We start from the raw sequence: 24,071 nt of genomic DNA on the forward strand, positions 1-24,071 counted from the left end.
GCTTAATATTATTTACAAACTGTATGGCCATGGCCTATGGCTCAATCTTCTTGCTAGATATCTCTTACATATTAAATTAACCCACTTCTATTAATCTATGTTTTGCCACGTGTTCTGTGGCTTTACCGGTCTGCTGGCATGCTGTTCCTTCGGTGGTGGCATGACCTCTCTCTGCCTCTCTTTCTCTTCCTGGCTCTCTCCTAGATTTCCTGCCTGCCTCTAAGCTGCCTTGCCATAGGCCAAACAGCTTTATTTATCAACCAATCAGAGCAACACATATTCACAGCATGCAGAAAGACACAACAGCACCAGAGTTTGGTAAAAAGCTAAGGCAATCTTTTAGTTGGATGTAGTTTATCTGATGCGGATTGCATCAAAAGTTTTTGATTTAAGAAAGGGCTTGGCACAGCTAAGGCTGTTATAAACATCTTGAGACCCATTCCAAAAATGATAGGCCATCTCTATCATCCTCTACTCCTGTACTGGGAGGTGACGCAGATATGGAGATCATTGTAATGTTTGTAAGTTCAATAGGAACCCGGGCCAGATCTGAGTCAAGCTCAGTACCCTGTCCCACCAGAGGCTGAGAGCCAATGATAGGTAACTTTCTCTTGCCAGCTTTCTGAGGTAACTTGATGGAAAATGTACCTCCAAGATGGGTAAGTGTTGTCTGGCTTAAGAAGATGACCTAAGACAGACCTCAGCTTATCTGAGGGGCCTGAGGGCCTCTTTTTAAAAAAAAAATAAGAGGAGGGACCTGTGGGAGACCACAAAGGTTTTCTAGTGAAACCTGGGCTTGCTATACACAGAAGGGCTGCATTAGGGGATGGCTTGACCATATGCAAGGTCACCAGGTGATTGGGATGGTCTATACTTGGCCCTGCTGGGGACAGTGGAGGTCTTTTGCTCCACCCCTTGGCATTCTTTGAAAAGCCCTTTGGTAGAGACAGAAGGGGCTGGTGGATTTGGACCCAGTCTGTCCTCATTTCTCCTTGCTCAAGAGTATCCTGGGTGACTAAGAGGGAGCTGGTCTCCCTCAATCCACCCACCAGATCCCTCATGTTCCTATACCCTGATCTCTATTCCACCCCCAGGTTACTCAGACACCCCCAGGTTACTCAGAAGATCTCTTTTTTTTCCCATTCCCAGAAAAATCCATGCATCCATCTGTGGGCCATTCTTGTTACCTAACCTCTCTGGGGCTGTGGATTGCAGCATTACACCTAATATCCACTTATGAGTGACTATGTACCCTGTTTGTCTTTCTGGATCTTAGTTACCTTACTCAGGATGTTTTTTTTTTTCCACTGAGCATCTCTCAGTGGACAGGGGTGGGAGAAGGAGATTTATTTTTCTACTAATGTGTAATTTTTGATTTTTCATCAAAATTTCACCTTCTAGCCTTATGCAATGTACTGGCATGTTAACATTACCAATTCATTACATGAACTATGTTAGTAGGATAGATAAGTGCCTAGAATCAATATTTTTATTAATTCATCTATTATTTAGACAAATATTCATTTTGCATAGTTAATTTATGTTACATGTCTCTCTGAAAAACAGTGTCAAATCCAGTATAATGACTAAATAGTGAGGTCTCCAAATGCACTGGTTACTCTAAAGCTGTTGGTTCAGTCACTCAGACGTACTGGAGTTCCAGCCCTGAAAAACATTCATGGAAAGTTGCCAATGAACTTATCTTCTAGCTGCCTCTTCAATGAGTGCTTTTTTTTCCCTCCCCTCTTTTATAGGAAACAATCTCAAAGTCCAAAAATCCAACACGACCAGAGAATGTATCAGATATTTCTTTCCATTACGAAGATGTTTTGTCTTTGCCTGCCCTACAAGTGACAAAAATTTATTTTTCTGAATTGAAAAAGATCCAGAAAACCAAGTGGAATGTAATTTCCAGGTTGAATGAAAAAAAAAAATTCTATTCCTACGTCTTCACCAATGCAAAGACAAAGACCATGAGAAAGGGAACTATTATCACAGGAAATCATGTGTTTCTCTTGTCACATGAATGTCTCTGTGGCTTAGAATATGTAAAGAAGTGATGATCTTTTGTGGTCTTGAAAATTGTTGTTTGCTTATGTAAAGGAATATGGAGAAACAAATGTTCAGATCACATATACGTGTTCCATACTTGAACTTTCTGTGTATGAGTGTTTATTGAGGTCTAACATGCCTCACAAAACTAATACCATAAAGATGTCCAGAAGACTGCAAATCTGCAAGATTTGGATAAGAACCTGCAATATGACTTGGAGTCCCTGAGGAAGAGTGTCTCAGTTTGATCATACAGATTATTTATGGGGCGACACATGCCAGAACACAGCAGGTCAAAAGTCCCATGCAGTTGAGAAAGAAGTTTAAACATAAGTGTCATAGACGTTCTGCCTCTGTAAACATATTTTGTTAGCACTCACATGGATCCATACTTGGTTCCATATTCTATATTCTGTCTTCAAATTTTGGATTTTTTTTTCTGATAGGACTTAAATTTTCATTTGGAACTTGATTTCACAAAAGATAAAACTTATTTTCTCTTCCTAGCAAACTTTTATTGTATTTATATGGTAGAGTGTTTTATTCTCCCCAAGAAGCCTTGAAACCTCTTGGTTATGATCATTGATTATTTTTAGTGTATTGAATTAGAGAGCTACAAAGGAAATAAGTTGATTTTTATTAAATAGATATTGATTCTGAGAGGACACGGAAAAAGTACAGAAGATATGGAAGAAGTAAGAGCAGAAGAGAAATTCAAGAGGAATAGAATGTTGTTGCTTTTGATAATGCTAGGTCTAAAGCTTATACAAACAATTAGTGAGAACTTTCTAATTCTTAACTGTGTTTTTCTCAGGACTGAGGACTCTGGTGAAGACCTACTTGGATGCCATCAATAGTGGAATTTGTTCCTTGTTTGGAGAATGCACTGATGACCAAAGGCCAGCTTGAGAACTCAGCAGCTGTACAGATGGCAGCTGACCATTACAGGGTTCCCACAGATACACTCCAGGAGCTGCTGGATGTGCATGCACCCTGTAATAAGGAGGCCATTGTTGTCTTCATGGAGCACTCCTTCAAGGATGATGAACAAGAGTTCCAGAGGAAGCTGGTGGTAATGCATCTTAGCACTTATCTTGCCTGATCCTTGCCTTTCTGTTTTCAACCTTAGACTCCACTTTTTTATCTCATGGTCTGAACTTTTCTCTTTGGAATTTTTAATGGTTAACTTGACTCTTTGTACCAGAGTTTGCCCTTTCTAGGAAAAATAGCATTTGATTCCTTTATTGCTATGAAACTAGTTATCATGTACTTAATAGATTGAAACAGTATGCATTTTATGAGTTCAAAGTTGAAGACAGAGGTGAAGCTCGGTGCACTCCATTTACCACACAAGGAAACACTGGCTCCTTTTCTTGTTTCTAGACGTTCTGATTTCTCCTCTTGCCACAGCCAGACAAAACTTACATTTTGAAGGGTTTGGGTGACTAGATCACCCTGTGCTATGTAATACAATGCCACTATAGGATTACTATCCACCATGTTCCCTAGCCCTGGATAATAAACATCGAAACCAAAGGACAACTCTCAGGGGAGTACCATGACCTATGAAACCAAAGGAATCTTCCTCTAAAGTTTTTGGTCTTTCATTTCTCTAAATTTGAACCCTGAAAGACAAAACTCTCTTAGCTCACACTGAAAAAATTTATAAGGATTATCAGTTATGAGCACAAGTAAAAACACATAAAGAATAAAAAAACATACCTGTTCTAGAATCCTAACACTCAAGTAATCATGGTAAGAGTTCATGAGGGTTCAAAACTCTGCTGGGAGTACACTTACCTCAGTTCTGAAGAATTGGTTTGTCAGCCACACCAACCCCCATTCTCAGAGGAAATGGACTCATGTCTTCCAACCTGAGTTTACAGTCGCTGGGTATGAACCCAAGGAAGTTAACAGACTTTTCAGAAGTCACACAGAATTGACCACATTGATACTAAAGCAAATCTCCTGATCCTCCTTTCCCAGTACATTCTGGGGCTGTCTCATTGCTTCATCCAGGAAATTCCAGTGGCACCTTCTGTCTTACTTAGAGTTTCTATTGCCATGAAGAGATATCATGGCCATGACAACTCTTATAAAAGAAAGCATTTAATTGAGGGTTCCTTACAGTTTCAGAGGTTTAGTCCATTATCATCGTTGCGAGAAGCATGGTACCGTGCAGAAAAACATGGTGATGGAGAAGGAGCCTAGAGCTCTCCATCTTAATCTTCAGGCAACAGGAAGTGAATTGTGACACTGGATGACTTGAGCATAGGAGACTTCAAAGCCCACCTCCTCAGTGACACACTTCTTCCTAGAAGGTGACACCTACTCCAACAGGCCACACCTCCTAATAGTGCCACTCCTTATGGAGGCCATCCATTGTCTTTGAAACCACCATACCTTCCTTCTAACAACTTCTTTGTTTTGTCTTCCCCTCCTCACCTGGCAGGCTGCCACAGAAGAAAGGAAGGAAGCTTTCATGCGACAGAATGAATCCACATCTCTCAGTCACTGCCAGGCTGAGCTGGAGAAGCTGGCAGAGCCCCTGAGGGAGAGCATTTCACATGGAGCTTTCTCTGTGCCTGGCGGGCACAGCCTCTACATAGAGGCCAGGGAGAAGGTTGAGCAGGGCTATGAGCAAGTGCCCAGGAAGGGAGTGAAGGTGAGGAATGACAGAAGCAATGGCTGACAGAGTTTAGGTAGAGTGGTAACTACTATATACTGGTAGAACTAAGCAAGGTGAAAATGAGTTCATGGTTGACAGACACTGAGCATTCAGTTCTGGAGCCATGAGTCATTTCAGGTGACTAGGCTAGATTACTAGTTTAGCTTTCAGGATATAAATTAAGTGGCTGTGCTTTCCAGTCTCATGCACTGGATATGAGTAACTGCATGAGGCACCTAGCATATTGACTAGGACTACACTGCCATTCATTTGCAGATTTGGCAAGTCAGAATCTCAGAATTCTGTTTTATGAGGAATCTTTACGCTGTTGTGCACAATGACTGTAATCAGTTTCCATTGCATTAAGAGATCTACAAAGGTTTTTGTCAACCCAACCAAAACTGTTGGGCTTATTATAGTAGGCATGGCCACAGGAATGAGAGGACACCTCATTGTGGTTTTGGTTTGTGATTTCATGAAGGATTAGTAATGCTGAGTATGAATACTCATTGGCATTTGAATTTCCTATTTTGAAAACCATCTTTTCAGGGCAATTGCATGTTACTTTAAGCATGCTAGTTTTCCCAATTTTGTCATGTGAGTTCTTCATCTTCTTCATGTTTTAACTCCTTATCAGTCTATGGCTTGCAAACATTTTCTCTCCTATATATCCCATTTCATTTTATCAAATGTTTCCTTCACTGTACAGAGAGTGTATAGTGGCCTATAGTCTCACCCATCTATTTTCCTATGCTTTTGTGTTAAATCTAAAGCACCATCACATGGCTTTTCTCTCAACTTTTGTTTTAAGAATTTTATAGTGTCAGGTCTTAGGTTTAATCAGTTTTTAGTTTGTTTATTAGGAAATTGTTATACAGAGATGTAATTTCATTAGCTCTAGGCTCTCTGTTCTTACATATAACAAAACTATTATCAAGCAAGAATTACAGTTACAATGTTAAAGAAGATATCCTACCTATCTTATATTTGTGAGTCTAAGATTTTATATCTAACTTATCTTTTATCATAACTGAGGAAATTATAACTCTAGTCTTCACCTATATCAAAGACCCGAGAAGCATATACTATTACCTGAGAAATGGGAGAAGGATGCAAACAACTTTTGGGAGTCTTGCAGAGTAGACAGAGACAGCTAGCAGCCTGGACAGTCACCTAATGTTCCTTTGTAAAGTTGGGGCATCTGTCTTTAGCCCACAGGCCTAGAGTCTCTCAATCATTTCTCTGTGTCCTGTAGAATGTCTGGCAGTTTCTTCTGCGAAGCAGAAACATGAAGGACCATTTCATCAAATAAAGTTCAGTGGTTACCTTTCTATGGGTCCTGCATGTCCAGTTGATCAAGGAGTCCAGGCAAGAACAGTTTCTTGCCAAAATGGCTATTTTTGCCAAGGTGAAGATAAACTCTATATGGAGTGTCTTCGATGCCCATCCTCCTCTCTGAAGTGAATTGGTGCTGCCAGGAGTAGACATGACTCACTGTCCAGAATGTCTAAATCTTTAAAAACATCTTAAATGCCATATTCTGTAGGTCTTTGAAGTGTTTGAAGATTACCTATCTATCTGAAACATATCTATGTGTACCTAGAAAAAATAACTAACATGACTATAAGTATGATTATCATAGATGACTAACTATTAATCTACTTCTTAAATTTCCATTACAATTTTAAATGAGCTGAACAAACATAATACCTTAAACAAGACTAGAAATATACACACAGTATAACAAAATTAACTTTAAATTTGTGCCAATAAACTAAAATCCATAGCAACATGAAATATTTTTAAAAAGTTGCTCTTTAAAAGTAGGTTCATTAATCTATCCTTTTATCCTATCATATCTATACTATCCCCCTTTTTTTTCTTTAGAAAGAGATCGCATTTATAATCAACCTGCTTTAAATAAAAATATTGGTTTTTCTCTGTTCCACAACCTGTAGTCAGACAAAGCCCTTACAGATGGACAGAGGGCCACAGCAGGTAGGGTAAAGGGTCCAACTGTTAGAGGGGTGGGTACATTCTGCAAGGCCCTCTGACTGATGTACAGGTAGATCCTTCTGGAACAAGGAGCATCCTCCTGCCAGGGGTCATGACCTCTCCCAGATGTGCAAACAACTAGAAGTGCTGGTGTGGTATATGTCCAGTCAATGGTGCCTTTCTATGATCTTAGGTATCATGGTGCTGCTGCCCTGGCTGATGGGAGTACCCAGAGGTTTCCCTGTGAGCCCAGGGGAGCATAGCTACTTTCTAACTGGGATTTCTTTCCTCTCTCAAACATCTGTGGAACAACTGAACAGACAAAGAGGGAGGTGGCTGAGAAGGAACAAGAGCTGCTGAGACAGAAAGAGAAGGAGCAAGAGCAAGTGATAGAAGCTCAAGAGAGAAGCTTTTGAGAAAACATCGCTAAACTTCAGGAGAAGATGGAGAGGGAAAGGGAGACGCTTCTGAGAGAGCAAGAGAAGATGCTGGAGCACAAGCTGAAGGTGAGTGTGGATGATGGGGCTTATCAGTGCCAGACAGATGGTGCTGTGACTCCCCAAGAAGGGAACTGTTCATCTCAAACATGTAACTTCAACTGCGAATGTTTGATTGAAGTTCACATGGGTCTTACTGAAGCTGTAAGTGTAAGAGCCCAGCATCTGTGCAGGGTTACCCTTTCGAGTGTACAGATAATGTCCCCAGGGTTCTGAGTTGCTGTTTGAGTTGCTAGAGTGGTCTTCTTGTGCTGCAGTTGACACTTCCCACTAGTTTTTAGGACTCTAGGCTTAATCTTCAAAGGGACATGCGTTCGGCCTATCTAGTGTAAATGTGTTAGATCTAGCCCAGGATAAAACAGTCCAGGAGGAGGAGGAGGAGGAGGAGGAAAAAGAGGAAGAGGAGGAGGAGGAGGAGGAGGAGGAGGAGGAGGAGGAGGAGGAGGGTGTTGGGAGATGGCTCAGTTAGTGAAATTCTCGTTGTGCATGCATGAGGAACAAATTCAGATCTTCAGAATCCATGGAGAAAATCTGGACAAAGTGACATGTACCAGTAACCCTTGTGCATTTGGGGGAAAGAGAGGAGGATCTGTGCAGCTTAAAGCTAGGCAGTCTAGTAGAATCAGATAGCAATAGAATTAAGGAGAGACTTTATCTTCAAAACGGGGCTGTAACCTTGGCTCAGGTGTTAAGAGCTCTTATTGTTCATGTCAAGGACACAGGTTTAGTTTCCATCAAGCACATGACACCTTACATTGCCTAGAACTAGAATTTTAGGGGATCTGATACCCTCTTTGATATCCATGGGCACCAGGCACACACATGGTACACATACATGTAATCAAAATACTCAGTCAAGTAAAGTAAACATAAACAAATTTGATAAAAAAAATAAGTAGGAGGCAGTTGAAGAAGATACATGACAACAACCTCTGGCCTCTGTAGACATGTACAAACACATACATGTGTACTAACCTACACATGTGCTCACACATGTATGCATAAAGAGAGATTAAATTGAATAATTAATTAAATGAAAAAATAAAATAAAATGATACAATAAAATAAAACATGATACAATCTCATAAATTGCTCTATTTATTCCTGTGCCTGCTTGATTCATCTTGTAAGCTGGAGTAAAAGAAACTATGTGTCCCATCCTAGAGTTAATAATCAGTGGTCTATACAAGGTCAGCACTCCCATAATCATTAAATAATCAAAGAGATGCCTTCTTTAATTGAGAGTGAATTTCAGTTCACCTCTGCAGTCTCTCCCAAAGGGTAAAGTTTTGTGTATTGGGACAAAACTCTTTGCTCTTCTGGGGAAGATGCTGAAGAATTCTCCCTAAATATGAACAAACCATGGATATTAATTGTTAGGTGAAAATGTCTTGAAATATCAAAGACCATTCTGAGGTGATAGTGAAATAGATAATGTACTTATGCTAAAGTTGTTAAATACAAAATTCTGCCATTAATGAAGGATTTTTCTTTTTACAGGTCCAAGAAGAACTGCTTGTGGAAGGATTCAGAAAGAAATCTGAAATGTTAAAGAATGAAATAAGTCAACTGAGAGAAGAGTTTGAGAGAACTAGAAGGAAACCCTCACTGTTTGCACAAATCTGTGGTGGTATTTTACTTATACTAAAATGTGATTTTAATTGTATGTTAATAAATAAAGTTGTCTGGGGGTCAGAGCTCTTAGAGCCATAGCAAGTGCGTGGCGGCGGTCGCGCACGCCTTTAAGGACCTGGAGGGTGGTATATTCAGGCAGTGGCATGTTCGGGTTTACAACCAATGAGAAGGCAGAACAGCTAGAGTATATAAAGACATACACACAGGAAGTAGGCCCCTTTCGGAGAGCTCTTTTGGCTGAAGAGGATCCCTGAATCAGGAAGGGTGAGGCTCTTAGCTCTGACCTCTTGGCTTTCTTCTCTGAATCTTCTCTGTGTTTCTTATTTAATAAGACCGTTGGTTACATCTACATTTGGCGCCCAACGTGACAAGAATCCATTAAAAACCGCTTAACTTGGCTTGGCGGCAGGTCAGGTTTCCCGCCAGGGCGGCCGGCAGGTCCTGTTTCCTGCCAGGGCGGCTGGCAGGTCCGGTTTCCAGTCAGAGCGGCCGGCTCCCTAGCCCGGGCCCAGGTCGGCTTGGCCTCAGGCCGGACTAACCTTCAGCTACTTGCTTAAAGCCGTTGCTACAGACAATTCAGGCCTGCCCTGCTGAACAGGGCCCCTGCCTGTAAAGCCAATGCATGTGGTTGGAGCTTAAGGTAGCCAGAGCCAAGGTTTGACTAGGCTCAAGCGGGAACACGTGGCTGGATTCAAGCTCTTAGGCAGAACTTGCGACTACGGTTCTTGCGTGTTCTCTCTCTCTCTCTCTCTCTCTCTCTCTCTCTCTCTCTCTCTCTGGATTCACACCTCGGACACTAGGTGGCTGTTTTGAAATTCCCTCGGATTGGTACTGTTCTACAAGGACTTGGTAAGTCACTTAACATATCAGATATTTTAATGGAAACTATTTAAAAGAGAAATTTTTTTCCACATTAAAAAAAATGGGTTTTCTGTGTTCATTGGAAGAAAATTGGGCTTTGTTTGCAATTTTAAGCAGTCTGACAATGGAACAGCTATATGAGAAGATTAATGTTGATCAAATTATGCATCTTATTACTATGCTTATTCTCATTTTACTATTTAAAAAGATAGTCAATTTAAGTGCCAGGGTGACAGCTTTAGAAAAACTTGATAAACCTGTAAAAACTCAGACAGAAGAAACTAACAGTGAAGTTGCTTCAAGATTGGATCATAAGGTTACAGAAAGAAAGCCTGTTTTCACACAGTCACCCTTAGTTTGTCCAGTAACCGTACAGCAGTTGCCTGATCAAATGACTACACAAAATATTTGGGCTCCAATTGAAATGTTAGATTTACGAAGGTTTAAGGAGGCAATAGTATCTTATGGCATGCATTCCCCATATGTAAAGCAAATGTTAAACTCTTGGTCAACATATAATAGGATTGTACCACAGGACTGGCGGGAGCTGGCACAAGCTGTTCTTGAACCCAGTCAAAGGCTTCAGTGGCTAACTTGGTTCAAGGATGAAGCTAAAAACATAGAAAAACAGTGGAGGGATAAAGGAATACAAGTCTGCCAGGATCAGCTTATTGGAGAAGGTCAATATGCTTCAGCACAAACACACTGTTTATATGATGTCCACACCCTAATTTTATGTCAAACAGCAGCCTTGAATGCATGGGACAGAGTTGAGGAACCAGGAAAAAAAAAACTGAGTCATTTACAAAGGTTGTACAAGGCCCAAAAGAATCTTTCACAGATTTTTTACAAAGACTGGCTTCAGCAGTAAAGAGAATGGTCCCGGATTCAGAAGCTAGTAAGATAATAATTGAAACTTTGGCCTTTGAGAATGCGAATGCAGCATGCAAAACAATAATCAGGCCGTTAAAGGCAAGATCTGCACCTTTGGAAGATTGGATTAGAGACACGGTTAATGTTGAAGCTCATGAGCATGATGATACGTGGGTAGGAGAAGCAATTTCAAAAGGTTTGAGGAATGTTAGATGTTTTGGATGTGGAAGGCAAAGACATTTGAAAAGGGACTGTAAACAGGTCATTCCTAGAAACAATGTTTCCTCAAGGAACAATGGCAACAGGATGCCCCTTCCTTCTAGAGTATGCAGAAGGTGTGGTAAGGGAAAACACTGGACCAACGAGTGTAGATCAGGGTAATCCTTTTATAGGGATTATATTATAGGGACAGACAGGGTAATCCTTTGCCTCAGTCTTTGGGAAACTCCCAGAGGGCCTCATGCAGGCCCCAATAGCAAATCCAGTTCAAACCTTTCCTGCAGTTGTAGAGGAAACCCCTACTCAGAGCAATTAAATAACCAAATGCCTATTAGAATAAGTCATGCTGGTCAGGATGATGAAACAGAGAGAATAGAAAATTCAGGAGAAAACATAAAGAAAATTTTTTGGCAAACTTCTATTAATGAACAAAGACCAAAATTATCGATAAAAATAGTTTTGTTGTCTGGTCTGGTAGACACAGGTGCGGACGTTACCATAATTGCACCAGAATTTTGGCATCCAACTTGGCCTCTTCAGGAGGTAAACATTCAACTGTTAGAAATTGGGACATTATCTCAGGTGAAACAGAGTGCAAGATGGCTCGAATGTATAGGTCCAGAAGGACAGAGAGGAAAATTGAAACCATATGTAGCTAACATAGCTCTGAATCTGTGGGGTCGAGACTTGTTGCAACAATGGAATACTCAGAATAACATCCCTCCGATCTCAGAAACAAATCATAAACTAGCACATGTTTCTGAGAGAAATATTAGAAGGCATTATTCTGAGTGGTCACCAGCCATCCATATTATACAAGAACAGGGCACAACAACTGATGATCTTCCAAAAACATCAACAGCTCTGCCTTTAAAATGGTTAACAGATAAGCCTGTATGGGTCCAGCAACGGCCTTTAACAACAGAGAAACTCCAGGCTTTAGAAGAGCTGGTAGAAGAACAGTTAAATGCTCAGCATATTGAGGAATCAACCAGCCCTTGGAATTCTCCTGTATTTGTTATTAAGAAGAAATCTGGTAAATGGAGAATGGTAACAGACCTTAGAGCAATTAACAAAGTAATTCAGCCAATGGGCTCTCTACAATCTGGAATTCCTTTGCCTACTCTGTTACCAAAAGGATGGCCTCTCATAGTTATTGATTTAAAAGACTGTTTCTTTTCAATACCCTTACAAGAAAAAGACAGAGAAAGATTTGCTTTCACAGTGCCTACTTATAATAATTCTCAACCGGTTAAAAAATTTCAATGGAGGGTCCTCCCACAGGGAATGTTAAATAGCCCAACTCTGTGCCAATATTTTGTACAACAGCCATTGGAAGTGATACGTAAAAAATTTCCTAAATCTATAATTTATCATTATATGGATGATATTTTACTAGCTGACTCAAATGCAGATACTTTAGAAAGAATGTTTGAAGAAGTAAAGAAAATTTTGCCTTGCTGGGGATTACAAATTGCTCCTGAAAAGATACAAAGAGGAGATTCTATTAATTATTTAGGATATAAAATAGAGCTACAAGAAATTAGACCCCAAAAGGTACAAATTAGGAGAGATAGACTACAGACTCTTAATGACTTTCAAAGATTATTTGGAGATATTTCTCATCTACGAACTATTGTTGGGGTAAAAAATGATGAACTGCATAATTTGTTCAAAACCTTAGAAGGTGACAAGGACTTAAATAGTCCAAGAGAATTATCACCTGAAGCTGAGAAAGAATTGGCCTTGGTAGAAAAGAAAGTACATGAAGGGCACGTAGATCGTATTGATCCAAAGCTGGATTGCATTTTGGTTATTTTACCTTCTAGGCATTCCCCAACAGGAATATTAATGCAAAGGGAAGATATTAAATTGAAATGGATATTTTTACCAAATAAACCAAATAAAAAATTAAAAACTTATGTGGAAAAAATCTCTGACTTGATTTGGAAAGGAAAATTGAGACTTCGTCAATTAGCAGGAATAGACCCAGCAGAAATTGTCATACCTTTAACTAAGGAGGACATTGAAAAATTATGGATAGAAAATGAAGCTTGGCAAAAAGCTTGTAGTAATTTTTTGGGAGAAATTAACAGCAAATATCCCAAAAGCAATAGAATTGATCTTATAAAGAGAGCTGATTGGATCTTGCCTCGAATTGTGAGGAAAAAACCCATATCTGGAGTTCGTACATTTTATACAGATGCCAACAAACAAGGAAAGGCAGGTTACAAATCAGAAAATTTAAGTAAAGTGGTTCAAAGTCCTTATAATTCAGTTCAAAAATCAGAATTGTATGCTATTCTGTTGGTATTAATGGATTTTTCAGAACCTCTCAATATAGTAACTGACTCTCAGTATGCTGAAAGAGTAGTATTACATATTGAGACTGCAGAATTTATCTACGATGCTTCAGAATTAACTTCATTATTTATTCAATTACAAGATACAATCAGAAAAAGGAGTCATCCTTTATATATAACTCACATCCGATCCCATACTGGTCTGCCAGGCCCTCTAGCACAAGGCAATGATGAGATTGATAAATTATTGGTAGGAAATGTGCTGGAGGCCTCAGAATTTCATAAAAAACATCATGTCAATAGTAAAGGTTTAAAAAAGGATTTTTCCATAACCTGGCAACAAGCCAAAGAAATAGTAAAGAAATGTCCTACTTGTTCCTTCTACAATCAAACACCATTACCAGCAGGATGTAACCCAAAGGGTACTCAGAGGAATGAAATCTGGCAGATGGACGTGTTTCACTTTGCAGAATTTGGAAAACTGAAATATGTACACCACACTATCGATACTTATTCAGGATTTCAGTGGGCAACTGCTTTGAGTTCTGAAAAAGCTGATTCTGTAATCACTCATTTGCTAGAAGTTATGGCCATCATGGTATACCTGCACAAATCAAAACTGATAATGCTCCATCATATGTCTCTGTTAAAATGAAACAGTTTTTTGCTTATTACAATATAAAGCATATTACAGGCATACCACATAATCCTACAGGTCAAGCAATTGTAGAAAGATCAAACAGAACTCTAAAGGATATGCTAAATAAACAGAAAGGGGTAACAAAACCCCCCAGAAACAGACTGCATAATGCTCTATTAACTTTGAATTTTCTTAATGCCAATGAGAATGGAACAACAGCTGCAGAGAGACATTGGATAATAGAAAAAACTGCAGAATTAAATCAGCCTATATACTTTAAGGATGTGCTGACCTCAGAATGGAAACCAGGGTATGTGTTACGTTGGGGACGAGGTTTTGCTTTTGTTTCTACAGGAGAAGATAAGTTGTGGGTACCATCAAAATTGATAAAGGTTCGATTTGAACAAGAGAAACCTCTTAATTAGAGGAGGTGATAGTTCTTCAACCAGCATGAACATCCAATTAAAACTAACTTATACCAGTAACACATGTCTTTTCATTTAATCAGATAATGACTTGACAAAAAGGAACATCCCCAAAATTAGTCTTGGGGTAAGTTTTTTGTTTTTGTCTTTTAGGAGAATGAAGGTTAAGGAATCTGAAGAACACAGGACAAATGAGGCAACTGAAGAAAAGGGACAAATCATCTATCTCAGGAAACAGAGTGAAACGGCGTATGGGTATATATTATCTAAAAAATTTTATGTCTTCCTAAATGTTTGTTTCTGCTTTTCTCTAAAAATTTAACACTATTGGTCTTCTAATAGTCCCAGTTCAATTAAAATTTAAAGCTGACTTTAGAGTTGGAGAATGGCTCTCTCCTTCTTTAAACTCAAGCATGTTGTTAAAAGGAAAATGCAAACCCCCTGTATCATGCCAGAATAAAAGAGCCATCTTCTGCTATGGGACAGGAGAAAAGCCAAATTAACTAAGGGACTATTCTATTACTAATCTCAACCCTTTGATTCTATTCTGATTCTTTAAAACTTTTCTTAAAGTATAAATTTTATATCAAAATTTACAAGATTTATATATATATATATATATATATATATATATATATATACATTTTAAACTTTGTTAAGATATGAATGGTCATATAGAGTACTAACTAATTCTAGAAAAAAGGCTTCAATTAGCTGCATATATATGTCTTTGTGTTCGAGTCTCTTATCAGTTTTCTGCAGGAAATCACGGCCAGGCCTAATATCAACTGAAGTCTCCAGGAAGAAGAAGTTGGGGCCCCACAACAACAACAATTCCACATGGACAATAATAATATCACTAAGCTGACAAACATCATCTACAGATCAGCTTTGAACTACAAGGTGCTCAGAGCAATTTTGAGATGACTAGCTGAGATGATCCAGTCTCAAAGACTACTTGAATAAAGACTTGAGATAAACCCTGAACTTTGGCATTATACACAGACTGGATACTGAAGGATATGGTTACCTTTCCTAGAATTTGACAATTAACCTAAAATTTTTCTTTCAGGATAAAGATAACTTCGCCCATACCCAGCAGGAAGCAATTTTAAGAATGCGACGCCCACATTCCCAAAGAGGTGGTATGGGGCAGGTGGTTTTTTGGTCTTTTTAATGGGTTTTGGGTCTGGGATAATTTTCATTGTTTAGGGGGGTTGGTTACAAGTTGTTGTCAAGGGTTAGGAAAAAGGCTACGCAAAGGAGATTAGATTTAAGGTTCTTGTTTAAAAAAAAAAAAGAGAAAGAAAGAAAGAAGAAGAAAAAGACAATTACTAGTTTTAAATATTTTACATTGGATTGGATTGTTTTATATTGTATACAAATTATATATTGAAACTGATATTGTTAGAAAATGCTATCTGTATATTTCTAATTGTACTTATACCATTCATTTAACAATGCAATTTTCTGATCCTTGAATGTTATTATTACCAACTATTAGGATATAAAGAAATGAAACTTAGTAGTTAGACATTACAATAGAACTTGTAGTCATATTAGATATGTTTTAAAAATTGAGCAGATATATTTTAGACAGGTCATCTTCAAACCCTTCAGAGATCTACAGAATATGGCATTTAAAATGTTTTAATATCTTAGAAAAATTTTCTTTTTTGTTATGATTATGAGACATGTCGGCTCCTGGCAGTACCAATCTACTTCAGAGAAAATATGGGCATTGAAGAAACTACATATGGAGTTAACTTTCATTGTGGCAAAAGTTAGCCACTGGACAACAAAGTATCCTCGAATCAACTGCTGACAAAATGGACAGACAGGACATGAAACAAAGGACTACTGATTCTTGCCAAAACAAGTGTGGTTATGGCTTTATCAAAAGGCATCTTCTGAGGCCAGGACAATATGGCACCATCCCTGAAATGGCCTTCGCAATTCGGAAAAGGTACAGTGCCCTTTTCTTCGAAGGCAGCTGAATAGGCAGTGGGCTGATGGCTTCTGATGTGCAATGGAACAGCAGCTGAAACAGTTATTCTTGAAGAGTAACTAAGCTCACGCCCCTCAGTAGTAGACTGGCATTTGATAGAGGGATGTGGAGAAAAACGGGATGCTGAGATGAAGCCATATATACACAGCCAAGAAGAATGGACAGTTGAATTAAAAAACCATCAGCAATTTCCAGAATTTAAAATCCTGAATCATGACATGACACTAGTGGAATTCAGGTATTTCTGGTACATGGACTGCCCTCACCCAATGTGAGGTTGAACTGTTGACCTTGTGTACATCCTACTTCACAAATGAGTCTGTCAGATATGCTAAGCCTATAGGCTGAAGATGATGCCCCAGCATTGCGGAGAAACCTCAGGTGACTGTCTAGGCAGCTGGCTGTTTCTGTCAACTCACAAATTTTTTGGAAGTTGCTTGTATGCACTTCCTGTTTTTATTTTTTGTTAGCTAATATTATTTCCTTCTTGGGTCTCTGAGAGAGTTGAAGATTAGTTAGTTATAGTTGAAGGTTAGTTAGTTATAGTTGAAGATTAATTAGGATAGAAAGTGAATTAGATACATTTTGAACTTAACAAAATAGGATAGATAATGAAATTATTTTCTCTGAATTTGTCAAATACAAATGGACTAGACATTGTTTAGACATTTATTACTTGTATATATTGTATATAGTCATTGTACTTTTGTATATAGTTTTTCTTTTGTTAGTTATAACATTTTTCTTTTTTTTCCTTTTTATTAAAATAGAAAAGGGGAAATGTGGTGGTATTTTACTTATACTGAAATGTGATTTTAATTGTATGTTAATAAATAAAGTTGTCTGGGGGTCAGAGCTATTAGAGCCATAGCAAGTGCGTGGCGGCGGTCGCGCACGCCTTTAAGGACCTGGAGGGCGGTACATACAGGCAGTGACGAGGCAGTCACATGTTCAGGTTTACAACCAATGAGAAGGCAGAACAGCTAGAGTATATAAAGACATACACACAGGAAGTAGGCCCCTTTTCGGAGAGCTCTCTTGGCTGAAGAGGATCCCTGAATCAGGAAGGGTGAGGCTCTTAGCTCTGACCTCTTGGCTTTCTTCTCTGAATCTTCTCTGTGTTTCTTATTTAATAAGACTGTTGGTTACATCTACACAAATCCTTGACACAGTTGGCGATGCATTCATGATGGTTTTACCAGGAAATGGCAAAATATGTGGTGAAGGGCTGAAAGTTCTCAGCTCACTTATGAAGTAGTCTGAGAGTTGCTGGGGAGGAATTAATAAAATCTAGCCTTCTATTATTTTGATACCACAAGTCCATGCCTTGTTTTTAAAACACATGTGCTACTTTAATAACCAGTGTTATATAAATGAGGTTGGAACTCCCATATTTGTTGAATAATCAAAGAGACACCACCCTATTGGAGTTGAGAGTCAGTGTCAGTTCATTAGCAGTTACAATCAAGATTAAAAATACAAACCGATGGTTCAAGGATATAAAGGTCTCACATCCAAAATCTCATCAAATTTCATTGACATAATCTGTATAGTACAGTGGGAAACCAGTCAGAATATAGTGAGATTATTTCTAAAAAGGATATAAGTAAAAAAGAAAAATGGCCCAATGGAGAAACATTGGCAATTGTATCTCAGTCATACAGTTAATTCATTGTAAATAACTCCTGTATAAAGTAACAAGTAGATTTTCACAGAACAAAGTATGAGAAAAATGTTAGGCTGATTGGTAACAAAAGCTGCGAAGATTAAATTTATGAAGCTTTTGTGTCACATATGTGTAGATACAATTCTGAATGGTCTTATTAAATAAGAAACACAGAGTTAAAAGCCCAAGAGGTCAGAGCACTAGTGAATAGCCTTTAGCTTACCAGCCGCTGCCATCCTTCTGAGAAAAGAGACGTTCTTCCTGTGTGTCTTTCTTCCTATTGACTTTCTGTTCTGCCTTCTCATTGGTTGTAAACCCAACCACATAACCTCCTAGTCACTGCCCACTGCCCCTCTATACAGACCTCCAGGTCTCTATGGTTGGTATTGAGATTAAAAGCGTGTGTCTCCATGCTGGCTGTATTCCTGAATACACAGAGATCTGCCTGTCATGAGATCAGGATTAAGGGCGTGTGCTACCACTGCCAGACTTCTGCTAAATGGCTTGCTATTAGCTCTGACCTCCAGGCAACTTTATTTATTAACATACAAATAAAATCACATTTCAACAGAAATAAAATATCACCATACCTTTGTTATGTGCAGAGAAATCTGATTTTGACAGGACCCTGGCATATAAGGGGCAATTTGAAAAGGTGAGTGGCTACTATTTTCTAGGGAGACTGTGAGAATCCTAACCTTGAGCCTATCAAACTAGTTTGCAGGAGGGATATGGATGAGGTTGGAACCTTGGAACAGGAACGCTCTGGAATGCTGTAAGTAGAACTTAATTCACAATTGGTGAGACCAGAATGCTGAGAGAAACACATACAGGAGAGGCCTGGCCCATGGGGTTTCAGAGGAAAACAGGACTCCACTGGGAACTGGAGGTCATTCTTGCTCCATTCTCGCCACAGTCAGGCTGGATTCTCCCTGTGTGCCCCATGTGTTTGTTTGTGATGTGAATTTGGAAGTAATGGACTAAATTCCTTGGTGGAGGAAATTAAAAGACACTGCAACATTTAGACTTTGCAATGACTGCTGCTGAATGCTTTTATTAAGATCTGAGAGAGGTTTTTAAAATATGGAAAACATGAAGTTTACAAAGCAAAGTTGTGTAAACAACCTTAAAACTGTTGTGCCCAGATCGTGACCCCCAGAGAGACCACCAAAGAAGAGCGTGCAGGAATGCAAAAGCAAGGTTTAATTCTGGGTATCCAATACAAGCCTAGGCAGGGACTTTGTCCAATACATCCAACTCAGTGGAGGCTGGAGGAAGTGCCCACCTGTCTGTAAGCTCAGTTTTTAAAGGCAAAAGCCACAAGGTTACACCATTTAGGGGTGCTAGTACAGTTACAATTCTGATTGACTCACTTCTAGGGGCTTTTTAGAAATCATGGCTTAAGCTTACTTCTAAGGGGGTGGTTGCCCGCCACCATTTCTCATTGGCTGCCCTCAGGTGTGGACATTTCTGTGGAAACCAGAGAGAGGACATTCCATAGTCCAGCAGTCATTACCTCGTGACTACTTTGTGACTCTGTACTTTTACACTTCCTGGTTTCTGGAATCTGAACTGACTGGTTTCAGTAACTCGTGGCCTATTCTAGTAACTCATGGCCTGTACCTGAAAGGAGAAATCTTAGGCCTTAGTTCTAGGGTGAAAGCATTTTGGTCTTATTTCTAAGGTGGCTCATCTTAGTCTCACAAAAACTTCAGGCAAAAACAAAAAGTGGACATATTTGCACATGTTAGAGAGACATCCAAGTCTCTTTAGGACAAGAGGACAGCTCTGAAAGCACAATCTATCTCATCAAAGGCACCAACTTACAAAAATACAAACTCATCTGAGAGATGAAAGCTTGTTCTGAGAATATCTCAGAAAGGGTTTCCTGCTTTAAAAATCAGAACAACAACCAAAACCAAAACAACAACAACAAACTATCCTGGAAATTAATTTTGTAGATCCATCCATCGAAGCATAGAGAAGTTACTCCCACTGTGGTCCAATGGAACCAGGCTACATATCAATCTAGCAACAGATCTTGGCAGCAGCAGCCATATGGCACTGTTTGAAGCATGAAAGATTAAGGGGGTCTTACAGTTGCTGCACAGCTTTAGAGAACAGTTAAGGGTGAGATATGTGTTACAGGACTAGTCTGTGAAAGGAGAGCCCCCCACAGAAGCCACCACATGAGACTGTAAAAATTATGCCTACAGATGTTATGCAGTAGAGATGTTAGAGATTCCTGGAAGAGGGGATATCTGCTGTGGGATGTTCTGTATGGCAAATGTGTTGCTCTGACTGGTTAGTAAATAAAACACTGATTGGCCAGTAGTCAGGCAGGAGGAAGTATAGGTGGGACAAGGAGGAGAATAAAGCTGGGAAGTGGAAGGCTGAGTCAGGGAGACACTTCCAACTGCCATGATGACAAATAGCATGTGAAGATGCTGGTAAGCCACGAGCCATGTGGCAAGGTATAGATTTATAGAAATGGATTAATTTAAGCTGTAAGAACAGTTAGCAAGAAGCCTGGTACGGCAATACAGTTTGTAAGCAATATAAGTCTCTGTGTTTACTTGGTTGGGTCTGAGCAGCTGTGGGAATGGCAGGTGAGAGAGATTTGTTCTGACTGTGGGCCAGGCTGGAAAACTTTAGCTACAGATATCCACATAGGAAAGATGTATTTGGAGTGAGTCTAGACCAAGGGAATGGCTATGTGTGCTAAAGCCTCAGAGCTGGTGGGGCAGGACTACTTGGGTTCTTTTGAACCCAGAGAATTCCATCACAAATGCCTTATGTGGGACTGCAGGATTTAGGGATTTCCTTGTGGAGTATTCACTTTGCTTTGATGCGATCACTCCTTGCTACTTCCATTCTTCCATTTTGGGGTAAAAATGTTTATTCTGTGCAACTGTATCTTGGAAATATGCAACTTGTTTTTATGTTATAAGATCCTAAAATTAAGTGAATACAGTCAAATCTCAGATAAGACTTGAGCTTTTAAGTAGTGTTGAAACTGTAAAGACTTTTGAGTGTGAACTAAATGCATTTTTACACTCTAAGATGGCCATCAGTATATGGGGACAAAGAGTGGAAGGTAATCAATTAAAATGATGTGTGTGCATCAAGCTGACAAGGGGTGGACTTGGATGTTTATATTGATTGTTAGCTTGGCAGAATCTAGAATCGCCTAGGCAACAAACCTCTAGGAGAAATTGTGGGAGACTATCTAACTATGTTAGTGGCAGTGGGAAGGCTCACCTTAACTGCGGAAAGCACCTTTCCCTGTGCTGGGGTCTAGGGCTGAATGAAGAGGGAAAAGCAAGCTGAGAAGCAGCCCTCATAGCTGTCTGTCTTCTTACTGACTGGCCCTCAGTGTAGTCTGAACCTCAGGCTTCAGCCACCATGCCTGCCCTGTCATAGTTAATATCCTCTACAAATGTGAACTAAAATGAACTCTTCCTTAAATTGCTTTCGTCAGATATTTTGTCACATCAGGGAAACTGAGTAATACAGGGATGTGGGAGACACTCTGCTTCCCCACCAAGTCTCCCAACCATACAGACCAGCCATAGGAATATGAAGCCACAGAGAAGGGATTATCGGCTTGAAATTATAGCTGATTGTGTTCCAGGAGGAGATGACAGTGAAGAAAAAACAACAAAACAGCAAAAGCACAGTGAATTAGTCTCCATCCAATTTGACTTTCAGTTGTCCCTTGTCATCTGTCGGGTGAAGTTTCCAGGCCAAAGGCTTCTCATACATTTGAAACTTCATGAAGAATTATTGTTTTGATGGCATAACAGATCAATTCATATCACTTTCTCAGTAATTTTGTAGGAAGACAAATTTACTATTCCTGCATGTATTGTCTGGGCTATTTTCTCAGACTTTGTCTGTAGTGTGTCTTCTAAACCTACGTTCTCACCTGTTAGGGTGAATTTCAATACCCTAGATAGAATTGATTCATTAAAAACCTCTTCTGTGTTTTGAAGTTTGGAGGGACATATTATTGGAAATGCAAAGAAACAGCTACAGCTCAGTTGCATAGTCTATGCTTGGAGAGAGGAGGGGGTGGATTATTGCAAACAAAAATAGGTTGCAAGCTTGTTCGAGAACACTAGAAAGAAGGACGCAGGAAAGCTGAGGAGGCAGCGCTGCATAGTTCCATCAGCCTCTGTGCCAACAAATTAAATTTTTGCATGTGGGCAGCCACTGCTTAGGGGAGGAAGGACAGGCTTTTGGCCATGTGCCCACATATGGTAAGAGACCTCCATGAAGCAAAAATCAGTCAGAGATGGGCACAGGTAGGGCTTTGCCCACTTCTCTGGTGTGGACATAAGACCAGATGTAGCATTCTCTGTGGAGTGAGGGATATGGTACAACAGCTACAGATCACAGGATGTGACATAACTATCATGAACTATTAAGCTGCTTACTATGGGCCCTGTTCATGAAAGTTTAAATCTTTTTAACACCACACCATCTATTAACTTTATTATTTTCATTAATCCTCAGGTCAATTCGTCAAGTCTTTGTTAGTGTAGAAAATTAATTTTGTTAATGTAGAAAAAATTCTCCCTGTGATGATTATTTTATCATAATTTAGGGTGAAAGTGATTCACACTCATACTAATGCTCTAGTTAAACTCATCTTTGAACTCCTTATAAGATGCTGTCTACTCTGTACGATGATCTGAATGTTTATGGCCCCCAAACTCATGTGCTAAAATGTATTCCCTGCTATGGTAATACCTTAGGAAGAGAAGCCTTGAAAAAAATTGGGCCATGAGACAGGAGCCCTCATAAGGGAACCAAGAGACTGGAGTCCTTCCATTCCACCATAAAAGGACAGAGCTAAAGCCACCATCTATAAACACAAAGCAGGCTCTTGTCAGACATGTAGTCTGCCAATAACTGGATCTTGTCCTCTAAATTATTTAAATTTTTTTTTTTTTTTTTTTGGTTTTTCAAGACAGGGTTTCTCTGTAGTTTTGTGCCTTTCCTGGAACTCACTTTGTAGACCAGGCTGGCCTCGAACTCACAGAGATCCGCCTGGCTCTGCCTCCCGAGTGCTGGGATTAAAGGCGTGCGCCACCACCGCCCGGCTGGATCTTGTCCTCTAAAGATTACAGAATTGTGAAAGCAATGTCTGCTACACAAACCAAGTCAATGATTTACGGATTTATTATAGTGATCCTAACAGACTAAGACACCCTAAAATAATTTAAAATGGATTACCACATGGAGCCATGCATCCAGTTCCAGCCTGCTTCTGTTAAAGGACTTTAACCTTCCAATTTGCTCACCTGAGAAAACTCTTTTATTAACTCCTACAGCTGTGTCACATGAAGCTATTTTCTGTCTAAACCAGGGGCATGAATACAACCCACGTTGTCCATACAGGCTCTGTTGTACACATGTGTCCACACATACACACATTTGCACGTACACAAATAAATAAAAAATGTATTTCTTAAAATATGTGGTTTACTCTTTCAATAGAAAATTACTTCTTACATTGCAGGTGTTTTTATATCACAAATAAATGATGGAAAATATTCACTATGCTAAGTAATGTACACCATTAAAGTAATCTCCAGCTCCATCAATAAGCTATAAATACTATTAACCTTAAAGCAGGTATTCTTCTTTATGTTTTATTACTGATTTATAAGTTAGTTATCAATTTTACATAGACTCTGAAATGAATCATTCTTAACCAACACATCCTAACTTTTCTATAGGAGGCAACAGCATTCTTCTTCAGGACAGATTTTTCGAAAGTAGATAGAAAATTAACTTGTATTTCAGGAAAATTGTAAGTTTTACCAACAAAAATGTTCTCTCCATAAAAATGTAGAATAGGGTATTATTTTCTTATTAGGGAAGCAGAGCTGAGTATGTGCAGGTAGGAATGCTGCAAGCGACTAGAGAGCTGGGATGACACTTCCTACTGTAGATTTATCCAAACAGAAGGGAAAATTTTTACCAGCAACATTCCTAGTTGGCATGTGGCATGCTGCCTCAGGCTGGAGGCTACCTTGTTTCCTACAATGGAGGCTGAACGAATGTCATAGGCAGACACTGAGGATGGGGGCCATGGAAAACTGTCCTATGGGTATGACATGGCCATGGCACTCATAAGCTCAAAGCACTGTGGTTGCCAACACAGAGTTCACACAAGAGTGAGCCCACAGACATCCAGTCACAGGTAAAAGAGGGTCTC

The 24,071-nt window shown here is 39.4% G+C and overlaps 1 pseudogene; it reads left to right on the forward strand.

Annotated features, from left to right (window-relative positions):
* The first annotated feature begins 655 nt into the window (after nt 1-655).
* Nucleotides 656-17,434, forward strand: LOC128106702 (guanylate-binding protein 4-like; annotated as a pseudogene).
* The last annotated feature ends 6,637 nt before the right edge of the window (nt 17,435-24,071 follow it).

The sequence above is a fragment of the Peromyscus californicus genome, unplaced genomic scaffold (assembly GCF_007827085.1).
Source record: "Peromyscus californicus insignis strain IS unplaced genomic scaffold, ASM782708v3 Scaffold_9__1_contigs__length_137607984, whole genome shotgun sequence".
NCBI classification, from domain to species: Eukaryota; Metazoa; Chordata; class Mammalia; order Rodentia; family Cricetidae; genus Peromyscus; species Peromyscus californicus.